Raw genomic sequence first — 9,034 nt, forward strand, 5'->3', positions numbered from 1 at the left:
CACTGTGGCCTTGATTTGCATTTCCCTGATAATTAGTGATGTTGAGCATTTTTCCATATGCTTGTTGGCTATTTGTGTATCTTCTTTTGAGAATTGCCTATTCATGTTTTTAGCCCACTTTTTGATGAGATTGTTTTTTTTCTTGCTGATTTTTTTAGTTCTTTGTAGATTCTGGATGTCAGTCCTTTGTCCGATGTATAGATTGTGAAGATTTTCTCCCACTCTGTGGGTTGTCTGTTAACTCTGCTGATTATTTCTTTTGCTGTGCAGAAGCTTTTTAGTTTAATTAAGTCCCATCTATTTTCTTTGTTTTTGTTGCATTTGCTTTTGGGTTCTTGGTCATGAAGTCTTTGCCTAAGCCAATATCTAGAAGGTTTTTTCTGATGTTATCTTCTAGAATCTTTATGGTTTCAGGTCTTAGATTTAAGTCATTAATCCATCTTGAATTGATTTTTGTATATGGTGAGAGATAAGGATCCAGTGTCATTCTTCTACATGTGGGTTGCCAATTATCCCAGCACCATTTGTTGAATAAGATATCCTTTTTCCACTTTATGTCTTTGTTTACTTTGTTGAAGACCAGTTGGCTGTAAGTATTTGGCTTTATTTCTGGGTTCTCTATTCTGTTCCATTGGTCTATGTGCCTATTCTTGTATCAGTACCATGCTGTTTTGATGACTATGGCCTTATAGTATAGTTTGAAGTCAGGTAATGTGATCCCTCCAGATTTGTTCTTTTTGCTTAGTCTTACTTTGGCTATGTGGGCTCTTTTTTGGTTCCATATGATTTTTTTCATAAAAGCATTGATTTTTTTTTTTTTTAGTTCTGTGATGAATGATGGTGGTATTTTGATGAGAATTGCATTGAATTTGTAGACTGCTTTTGGCAGCATGGTCATTTTTACAATATTGATTCTACCCATCCATGAACATGGGATGTGCTTCCATTTGTTTGTGTTGTGTATGATTTATTTCAGCAGTGTTTTGTAGCTTTCCTTGTACAGGTCTTTCACATCCTTGGTTAGGTATATTCCTAAGTCTTTTATTTTATTTTTTGCAACTATTTTGAAAGGGGTTGAATTCTTGATTTGATTCTCAGCATGGTTGCTAGCAAGCTGATTCTCAGCTTGGTGTGTAGCAGAGCTACGAATTTGTATACATTAATTTTGTATCCTGAAACTTTGCTAAATTCATTTACCAGTTCTAGGGGCTTTTTAGATGAGTCTTTAGGGTTTTCTAGGTATACAATCATATCATCAGCACAGTGGCAGTTTGGCTTCCTCTTTACTGATTGGGATGCCCTTTATTTCTTTCTCTTGTTTGATTGCTCTGGTTAGGACTTTCAGTACTATGTTGAATAGAAGTAGTGAAAGTGGGCATTCTTGTCTTGTTCCAGTTCTCAGGGGGAATGATTTCAACTTTTGCTCATTCCGTATAGTATTGGCTGTGGGTTTGTCATAGATGGCTTTTATTACCTTAAGGTATATCCCTTCTTTGCTGATTTTGCTGAGAGTTTTAATCATAAAAGGATGCTGGATTTTGTCAAATGCTTTTCTGCATATATTGAGATGATCATGTGATTTTTGTTTTTAATTCTGTTTAGGTGGTGTATCACATTTATTGACTTACATATATTAAACCATCCCTGCATCCCTGGCATGAAACCTACTTGATCATGGTGGATTATCTGTTTGATGTGCTGTTGGATACGTTTAGCTAGTATTTTGTTGAGGATTTTTGCATCTATGTTCATCAGGGATATTGGTCCCAAATTTTCTTTTTTTGTTATGTCTTTCCCCGATTTTGGTATTAGGGTGATACTGGCTTCATAGAATGATTTAGGGAGGATTCTTTCTTTCTCTATAGTTTGGAATAGTGTCAATAGGATTGGTACCAATTCTTCTTTGAATGTCTGATAGAATTCAGCTGTGAATCCATCTGGTCCTGGACTTTTTTTTGTTGGCAATTTTTTTTACTACCATTTCAATCTCGCTGCTTGTTATTAGTCTGTTCAGAGATTCTATATCTTCCTGGTTTAATCTGGGAGGGTTGTATATTTCCAGGTATTTATCCATCTTCTTCATGTTTTCTAGTTTATGTGCATAAAGGTCTTCATAGTAGTCTTGAATGATCTTTTGTATTTCTGTGGTATCAGTTCTAATATCTCCCATTTTGTTTCTAATTGAGCTTATTTGGACCGTCTGTGTGCTTTTCCTGGTTAATTGCACTAATAGCCTATCAATTTCATTTATCTTTTCAAAGAACCAGCTTTTTGTTTCATTTACATTTTGTATTTTTTGTTTTTTTAAAATTTCATTTAGTTCTGCACTGATCTTCATTATTTCTTTTCTTTTGCTGGGGTTGGATTTGGATTGTTCTTGTTTCTCCAGGTTCATGAGGTGTGACCTTAGATTGTCTATTTGTGCTCTTTCACGCTTTTTGATGTAGGCATTTAATGCTATGAAATTTCTTCTTAACACCACTTTTGCTGTATTTCAGAGGTTTTGATATGTTGGGTCACCATTATAGTTCAGTTCAAAGAACTTTTAAATTTCCATCTTGATTTCATTGTTGATCCAACAATCATTCAGGAGCAAGTTATTTAACTTCCATGCATTTGCGTGGTTTTGAGGGTTCCTTTTGGAGTTGATTTCCAATTTTGTTCCACTGTGGTCTGAAAGAGTATTTGATATACTTGATATAATTTCAATTTTCTTAAATTTACTGAGACTTGTTTTGTGGCTGATCATATGGTCTATATTGGAGAATATTCCATGTGCTGATGAATAGAATGTATATTCTGCAGTTGTTGGGTAGAATGTTTTGTAAATATCTATTAAGTCCATTTGTTTTAGGGTATAGTTTCAGTCCAGTATTTCTTTGTTGACTTTCTGTCTTGATGACGTATCTAGTACTGTCAGTGTAGTATTAAAGTCCCCCACTGTTATCGTGTTGCCATCTATCTCATTTCTTAGGTCTACTAGTAATTGTTTTGTAAATTTGGGAGCACCAGTGTTAGGTGCATATATATTTAGAATTGTGATATTTTCCTGGTGGACTAGTCCTTTTATCATTATATAATGTCTTTCTTTGTCTTTTTTAACTGCTGTTGCTCTAAAGTTTGTTTTGTCTTATATAAGAATAGCTACTCCCATTAACTTGTCATTTAGCATTAGGTATATCTCCTAATGCTGTCCCTCCCCCCTCCCCCCACCCCACAACAGTCCCCGGCGTGTGATGTTCCCCTTCCTGTGTCCATGAGTTCTCATTGTTCAATTCCCACCTATGAGTGTGAACATGCGGTGTTTGGTTTTTTGTCCTTGCGATAGTTTACTGAGAATGATGTTTTCCAGTTTCATTCATGTCCCTACAGAGGACACGAACTCATCATTTTTTATGGCCGCATAGTATTCCATGGTGTATATGTGCCACATTTTCTTAATCCAGTCTATCATTGTTGGACATTTCGGTTGGTTCCAACTCTTTGCTATTGTGAATCTAGACTTCTGTGTGTTGTTAATATTTAGACTCCATCAAAGTACATAAAGTTTCATTTTCTAGAAATCTTGTTTAGTTCCCCCACCCCCTTTTTCTCTGTAATGACTTTATAAGCTTTTTAAGTCTAGTCTTTTAAGAAGCTTTAAAAGTCTAGTAGATAGCAAAACAGGAAAAACTTCCAAATTTACTTTTAAATTTTGGTCACGGTAATCAGAAAAAATCAAAGTTATTAGTTATAATTTCTAAAATAGTTATGAAAAAATAATTTGCAACTTACAAAATATTTTACGCTTTAGCAATATCAACTCTGGGTCTTTAATTGAAAAATAAACACTTCCAAAAAATAACAACAACAACAACAACAAAAAAGAATAGCTACTCCCGCTGACTTTTGGTGTCCATTTGCATGTAATATCTCTTTCTCTTTACCTTAAGTTTATGTGAGTCCCTGTGTGTTAAGTAAGTCTCCTGAAGACAGCGGAAACTTGGTTGGTGAATTCTTATATATTTGGCCATTCTGTATCTTTTAAGTAGAGCATTTAGGCCATTTACATTCAATGTTAGTATTGAGATGCGAGGTACTATTCTACTCATTGTGCTATTTGTTGCCCGAATATGTTTTTTTATTCTTTGTGTTATTTTATATAGGTCCTGTAAGATTTATGCTTTAAGGAAGTCCTATTTGGATGTATTTTGTGGATGTGTTTCAAGATTTAGAACTCCTTTTAGCAGTTCTTGTAGTGCTGGCTTGGTAGTGTTGAATTCTTTCAGCATTTGTTTGTTTGGAAATAACTGTATCTTTCCTTCATTTATAAAGCTTAGTTTCACTGGATACAAAATTCTTGGCTGATAATTGTTTTGTTTAAGGAGGCTAAAAATAGAACCCCAATCCCTTCTATCTTGTAGAGTTTCTGCCAAGTAATCTGCTGTTAATCTGATAGGCTCTCCTTTAAAAGTTACCTGATGATTTTGCCTCACAGGTCTCAAGATTCTTTCCTTTGTCTTGACTTTAGATAACCTGATGACTATGTGCCTAGGTGATGATCATTTTGCAATGAATTTCCCAGATGTTCTATGAGCTTCTTGTATGTGGATGTCTAGATCTCTAGCAAGGCTGGGGAAGTTTTCCTTGATTATTCCCTCAACTATGTTTTCTAAACTTTTAGATTTCTCTTCTTCCTCGGGGACACCAATTATTCTTAGGTTTGGATGTTTAACATCATCCCAAACTTCTTGGAGGCTTTGTTCATTTTTTAAAATTCTTTTTACTTTGTCTTTGATGGATTGGGTTAATTCAAAAGCCTGTCTTCAAGCTCTGAAGTTCTTTTGTCTGCTTGTTAAAGTCTATTGCTGAGAATTTCCAGTGCATTTTGCATTTCTCTAAGCGTGTCCTTGATTTCCAGAAGTTGTGATTGTTTTTTATTTATGCGATCTATTTCACTGAAGAATTTTCCTTTCATATCCTCTATCATGTTTTGCTTTATTTAAGGTGGGCTTCACCTTTCTCTGGTGTCTCCTTGATTAGCTTAATAATCAATCTTCTAAATTCGTTTTCTGGCAATTCAGAGATTTTGTCTTGGTTTGGATTCATTGCTGATGAGCTGTTATGATCTTTCAGGGGTGTTAAAGAATCTTGTTTTGTCATATTACCAGCATTGTTTTTCTGGTTCCTTCTCATTTTGGTAGACTATGTCAGAGGGAAGATCTGGGACTCAAGAGCTGCTGTTCGGAGGTTTTTGTCCCAGAGGATGCTCCCTTGGTGTGGTATTCTCCCACTTCCCCTAGGAATGGGCTTCCTGAGAGCTGAACTGTAGTGATTATTTTTGCTTTTCTGGGTCTAGCCACCCAGTGGAGCTACCAGTTCCAGGCTGGTACTGGGGAGTGTCTACAAAGAGTCCTGTGATGTGATCCATCTTCAGGTCTTGAAGCCATGGATACCAGGACCTGCTTCAGTGGAGGTAGCAGGGGAATGAAGTGGACTCTGCGAGGGTCCTTGGTTGTATTTTCGTTTAGTGCACTGGTTTTGTGTTGGTTGGCCTCCAGCCAGGAGGTGGTGCTTTCAAGAGTGCATCAGCTGTGGTCCTATAGGGAAGATGCAAACTTGCCCTTGGAACACCTGGTTAAGTATTTAGGTTTCTCAGGCAGTGGGCCGGACCATAGAGCTCCCAAGAGATTATGACTTTTGTTTTCCACCAGCAGGGCAGATAGAGAAAGACCACCAGGAGGGGGCAGGGATATGGATGTCTGAGCTCAGCCTCTCCTTGGGCAGGGCTTGCTGTGGCTGCTGTAGGGGATGGGAGCGTGGTTCCCAGTCCAATGGAGTTATATTCCCTGGGGGATCATGGCTGCCTTTGCTGAGTCATACAGGTCACCAGGGAAGTGGGGGAAAGCTGGCAGTCACAGGCCTCACTCTGCTCCCACACAGCCCACAGTCCGAAAGGCTGGTCTCAGTCCCATCATGTCCCCTCCAACAGCACAGAGTCTGTTTCCAGGCAGCTGGTGACCAGGGCTGAGAACTTGGCCCAGATCACAAGCCTCCCCATTGAGAAAACAAGCAGACTCACTTTCAGCATCTCAGGGAGCAGGCAGCGGTGATCCATTTCCTTCAAAGGGTCTGTGGATTCTCTTGGCTTTCCTGGTATATTCCTGCAGTAGTTATGGGAACAAAAGTTTATGATGCGAGTCTCCACCTGGTGCTCTGTCCATCCAAGCAGGAGCTGCAAGCTAATCCTGCCTTCTATCCACCATCTTCTTCAGTCACCTGATCTTTTGTATTTCTGTGGTATCAGTTGTAACGTCTCCTTTTTCATTTCTGATTTTGCTTATTTGGGTCTTCTCTCTTCTTGGTTAGTCTAGCTAGCAGATTATCAATTTTGTTTATCTTTTCAAAAAAACAATTTTCATTTAGTTGATCTTTTGTATTATTTGTTATTTATTTAGTCTCATTCAGTTCTACTCTGATCTTTATTATTTTCATCTGCTAATTTGGGTTTTGGTTTGTTCCTGGTTTTCTAGTTCCTTAAAGTGCATTGTAGATCATTAATTTGTAATTCTTTTATTAATTTGTAATTCTTTTTTTTTTTTTTTTCTGAGATGGATTCTCACTCTGCTGCCCAGGCTGGAGTGCAGTGGTGCTATCTTGGTTCACTGCAACCTCTGCCTCCCAGGTTCAAGCGATTCTCCTGCCTCAGATTCCCAAGTAGCTGGGATTACAGGTGCCCGCCACCACACATGGCTAATTTTTGTATTTTTAGTAGAGACGGGGCTTCACCATGTTGGCCAGTCTGGTCTTGAATTCCTGACCTCAGGTGACCCACCCGGCCTCAGCCTCCCAAAGTGCTGGGATTACAGGCATGACCCATCATGCCCGGCCGTGTAATCTTTCTTTTTGATGTAGGCATTTATTGCTGTAAACTTTCCTCTTAGCATGGCTTTTGCTGTATCCCACAGGTTTTGGTATTTTCTTTCCATTTTTATTTGTTTTTCAAGGAATTTTTAAATTTCTTTCTTAATTTTTTTGTTGACCCAATGGTCAATTGGGAGTAAGTTGTTCAATTTCCATGTATTTATATAGTTTTCAGAGTTTTTCTTTATATTGATTTCTAGTTTTATTCCATTGTGGTCTGAGATGGTACTTGATATAATTTCAATTTTTAAAAATTTGTTGAGAATTGTTTTGTGGCCTAACATATGGTCTATCCTGAAGAATGTTCTATGTGCTAATGGAAAGAATGTATATTCTGCAGTTATTGGATAGAATGTTCTGTAAATGTTTCTTGGGTTCGTTTGGTCTAAAGTCCAATTTAAATCTAATGTTTCTTTGTTGATTTTCTGCCTAGGTAATCTGTCTAATGTTGAAAGTAGAGTGTTGAATATGTGCTTCCTCACTATTATTGTATTGCAATCTAGCTCTCTCTTTAGATCTAGTAATATTTGCTTTATGAATCTCAGTGCTTCAGAGTCGGCCCTACCAACATACTCTATAGTTGTACCTCCTAGAGAGGCAGGTGGAAAGACTCCTCTTCCCCTCTTGTCCTCCTGCACCACCTTCCTAACTCCCAGGCCCCATTCATTTGGTGTTCACGTTCTACAGAATGTTCTTTTTCCTTTGTCAATTGCATGCTGCCACTCCTCTGCTTAGCATCCTTCCAGGGTTTCCCACAGCATTCAGAATAGTGCCCAAACTCGTAGCCAAGCTTCCAAGACAATGAAGACCTGGTCCCTGCAGATTTCTCTAGGCAAATCTCAGGACTGTCTCCCCTTCACTCATTAATTTCCAGCCCCTCCTCTGCACACTCACATGCTATGCTCTTAGTTCAATCTGCCCTATGGCCCATAGCATTCCTTTTACTGGGCTGCACTTCCCTTCTGCTCTTTGCATGTTGTCCAAATCCTCATTTCTCAGGCCTCAGCCTTACCTTTTAGAGCCCTTCTCTAACAACAACTAGAAAATGGTGTTTCTATCCCTTACCTTATGCTAATATCCCCTTCAGCTATTTTGCCCTTTGAAGTTCTTTTCTTGTTTGTTGACTGTCTTCCCCACTGAACTGAAAGCTACTTAAAGTCTGGAGCCATGTTGGTTTTCTTTACTGTTGTGACTTCAGCACCCAGAATGATGCCTGGCAATGGAAGGCATTCAATAAATATCCATTGAATAGACAAGAGAAAGAGAAAAGGAAAAACAACAGCAGTGCTTTAAGCTACAACCCAGTAGGGAAAATAATAAATAAATAAATAAACCCAGTAACACATTGAATGAATAGTTTCCATGTACTGACTAGTTAGTATACACCACACACATAGTGTGCTCAACATTTTATTTTATTGCCCACAATTCTATAAGTAAGATATTTCTCTCCCTATATATTTTTCTTTCCCTTTCTCCCTCCCTTTTCTTTCTTTCTTCCTTCTTCCTTCTTTTCTCTTTTTTCTTTCTTTTTTCTTTCGTTCTTTCTTTCTTTCTCCTTCCTTCCTTCCTTCCTTCCTTCCTTCCTTCCTTCCTTCCTTCCTTCCTTCCTTCCCTTCTTCTTCCTTTCCTTCCTTCCTTCTCTTTCTTTCTTTCTTTCTTTCTTTCTTTCTTTCTTTCTTTCTTTCTTTCTTTCTCTCTCTCTCTCTCTCTCTCTGTCTCTTCTTTTCACAAGATTTCACTCTGTCACCCAGGCTGGAGTACAGTGGCACAATCATGATCATGGCTTACTGTAACCATGACTTCCCAAGCTCAAGCAATCCCCCGACCTCAGCCTCCAGAGTAGCTAGGACTATAGGCATACAGCACATGCCCAGCTAATTTAAAAAAAAAAAAAAAGTTTCCCGAAGTGCTAGGATTACAGGCATGAGACACAGTGTCTGGCCAATATTTTTCAAACCAACTAAGATAAAGAAAACATGGTACTTATATACAACGGAGTACTATTCAGCCACAAAAAAGAGTGAGATTCTGTCCTTTGCAACATGGATGGAACTGGTGATCATTATGTTAAGTGAAATATGCCAGGCACAAAAGGAAAAACATCACATTTTCTCACTTATTTGTGGGT

This window comes from Hylobates moloch, unplaced genomic scaffold (assembly GCF_009828535.3).
Source record: "Hylobates moloch isolate HMO894 unplaced genomic scaffold, HMol_V3 SCAFFOLD_16, whole genome shotgun sequence".
Classification (NCBI taxonomy): Eukaryota; Metazoa; Chordata; class Mammalia; order Primates; family Hylobatidae; genus Hylobates; species Hylobates moloch.